Source organism: Lactuca virosa, chromosome 3 (assembly GCF_052849685.1).
Source record: "Lactuca virosa cultivar CGN04683 chromosome 3, Lactuca_virosa_CGN04683_v6, whole genome shotgun sequence".
NCBI classification, from domain to species: Eukaryota; Viridiplantae; Streptophyta; class Magnoliopsida; order Asterales; family Asteraceae; genus Lactuca; species Lactuca virosa.
The window spans coordinates 350,961,499-350,964,796 of NC_136428.1; the positions used below are offsets into that span (position 1 = coordinate 350,961,499).

The 3,298-nt window shown below is 25.5% G+C and overlaps 1 long non-coding RNA gene across 1 annotated transcript; it reads left to right on the top strand.

The window, feature by feature from the left end:
• The first annotated feature begins 1,464 nt into the window (after positions 1-1,464).
• On the top strand, positions 1,465-2,865 carry LOC145163124 (uncharacterized). Its single transcript, XR_013739587.1, has 3 exons — positions 1,465-1,655; positions 1,746-1,830; positions 2,751-2,865. It is a non-coding gene; the product is annotated as an uncharacterized LOC145163124 (long non-coding RNA).
• The last annotated feature ends 433 nt before the right edge of the window (positions 2,866-3,298 follow it).

The following is a 3,298-nucleotide window of genomic DNA, read 5'->3' on the forward strand; positions in this document are numbered from 1 at the left end:
AATTAAGAAATGATAATGGTTTGAATATTAAATCAGCAATTTGTATTTGTAGATAAGTTAGAAAGTTATCATTTTGTATAATGAAAATACAAATTACAACGTTAGGAATTTTTATAAATTATATAAATATGAAACATATGTTTTAGAATTTGTCTATATACAAATGCATACCATTTGAAATGTTAGATAATGGAGTTCTAACATTTATATTTGTAGAATGAGAATGAATATTTGTATCTTGATATACAAATGATTTGACTGACTTTTTGTTTTCCTTATTTGATGTAACGTTTCTGTAGTTATCCATAGATACTAAATGACGACGACGATTGTAGACATCTCTTATGTAATGAGAAAAAAAATAGTTAGTAATAAAACAAATAATATTAATTTTTTAAAAAGAGAATAAATTTAATAATACAAAATTTTGATATATTTTATATAATTAAAAAAGAATTGTAAAAGGAATGAATAACAATACCATTATTCGACATGTTAGAAACACGTGTAATAGAAGATTTTTGATGTGTAGATGTATTAGAAGTTATTTTGGATTTTTTATTATCCAAATATAACTTTCTAATTTTTCTCCTCTCTTTAGCGTTAGTAGAGTATGTAGTGTTAATTGAACATGTAAAATAATAGTAAATAATTTAACGACGTTTTGTTATATAAAGTTCAATATATTATATTTTATAAAAGTTTATTTATTTTTAAAATAATTATGAAGAACACATTAAAAATAAATAAATAAAAGATATTACATATGTAAAACAAAGTAAGAAAATTACCGTATTCGTTAAAAGGAATAGCATGTGCAATAGGTATACGTTGAGACCATTACGCGGTATAGTTTTTCTTGGATTTCTTATTATCCAAGTATAACTTTCTTTTTTTTCTTCTTTCTGTAGTGTATATGACATCCATGTTCTTGTTTGATATATAATAAAAAAAGTAACGTTAGAAAAAACTAATAATTTGAAAATACCCATTACAGATGATTGGTAATTTATGTAATGCGTATAAACTTCAATTAAAAATTTGATTAAGGGTTAATGAGTTAGTTATATATATTATATATTTAAGATGTTTTATTTATAAATTAAGACCTTTTTATGTATAAATTAATAAAAATAGTTAATATTGTATAATGATATATAAATATAAGCAAATTAATAGACACGACCTATAATTTTTTATTTATAGGTTATCAGTTAATTTACATACATTGGGTATATTAATTGGGGAAATATAATTATGGAAATTATGTAAATATTTAATTTGAAAAAATGAGAAACAAATAAAAACAACATTTTAATCATTTTTTAGCATATTCAACATTTTTTATTTATCAAAAAGCCCACATCACCTAACATTTGTCGGCATCCCAATATTTCCCCCTTTCCCATTTGTCTGTAAAAGAAACGATGTAAAACAAAGCAGACCTAGAATCGATTACATACATATCTCCAGAACCACCGATCAAATTCTGAAACGGTGTCAAAGTTTCTCCATCTAAATCGATGAAGAAAGATACTACTACACAACCGATTAGAAATTTGAAGTGAAGAGAAGCTTACATACAGTAATAGCCGATGTCGAACTCAGAGACTGAATAAACGCCGCTTTGGCGGTTGAAGAAATCAAGATCGAAGGTGAGAGAAGATCAATTGATTGTTAATCTTAGTTTTGGTAAGAGAAAATACACTTTGTTGAAGAAATCTTACCTGATTTTATTTCTCCAGAAATGTTTTATCTGAAGATATTAGCGAAAATTGAAGTTGATCAAGGGAATGCCTTGAAATTCTTTAAGAGTGGAAACACAATCAGGTAGATATGCTTTTGGTTCGAATTTTGAAATTTGAGTATTTGCTTAATTATTTGAATTTCGAATTTGCTAAAATTTATACATAATTTGGTGCAAAATTAATCACTGGATAATATATGAGTAAATAAAACAGTTACTGTAGTTGATATACCTTCCAAATTATATGACATTTGTATAATTGCATATTTAGGGTTTCAATTTTAGGTATAATACATATGATCTCTATGTGATCAATTAGATCACACACATAATAACCACTTAAAGTGGTGATATCTCTACAGGTGTTATTTTTAAGTACAGAAACTTATAAACCTCTGTTAAATCTGAAAAATAAGTCCAATATTAAAGTTAAAACCACACCCAAACACCAAAAAATTGATTTGTTCTTACCTATATATTAGCGGATATTAATCATAAGAAAAGAGAAATTACAACAATAGAAGAGATGGAGAAGAACCTCCAACAGTTTTGTAATTTGACGATTTTACCCTTTACTGCATCTCTACATATAACAAACGATTTTACCCTTTAGTGCATCTCTACATATAACAAACAATTTATGTACACAGTTTGCATTTTTCTTAATTTTGAAATAAATGTTTATTATTTATTTTCTTGTTTTTGTTCACTTTTTTTTAATTTAAAAATTTTAACCCTATATTCTTTATTTTAAATAATTTTGATTCAATTAGATCATTATAATTCTAAAATGTTAACCATATCACTTTGCTCCCTAGTTTACCCCTCACATTGCAGCAACACTAACTTTACCTTCACCTATACTTAAATGCTTAATAAATTATAGACCGATATAAGCAAAAATTATTTATTTCTTCCTTCCTGTGGCATCAAGTGATCCAAATATCCAATTCCAACATTACTATATTAAATAATCTTATTTGTTTTATTGATTATTTCGCAGGAAATGTAGTAAAGGGTACTGAGAATGGTTTAAAAATGGATGAAGGGTACAAATGTACCAACACAAGGAGACTATTTGGTTATGGACATGTGATTGTTATGGTTAGTTGAAAGGTAAAAAACGTAATATATTATTTACTATTATAGTTGATAAAAAAATATTAAACATATTGAATATTAAATGTATTTGGTGCTGATTTATATAGGTTGTATTTCAAAAACTAAACAAAGTTTGCATCTTCACAATCTAGCAACTTGATGGTCTGACTATTAGTGAAAGGTACTTAATACATTTAATAATGGTATGAATATTTTACTAATACTCAAAAAGATAATAGATTGCATCAAGTACTCTTTTACATAACTAATAGGCAATATTTAGTAATATGAAAGTATATTGCTGTATCATCTATTGTGATCTGAAAATAATTGGCAGGAAAAAAAAACGAAAAATAACAACTTTTAAAATAGTACCTGCATTTGCTGCAAACATAGCAAGAATGAAAGTCAATTAATTGATGTAAACATAAAATCAAACATATTATGACT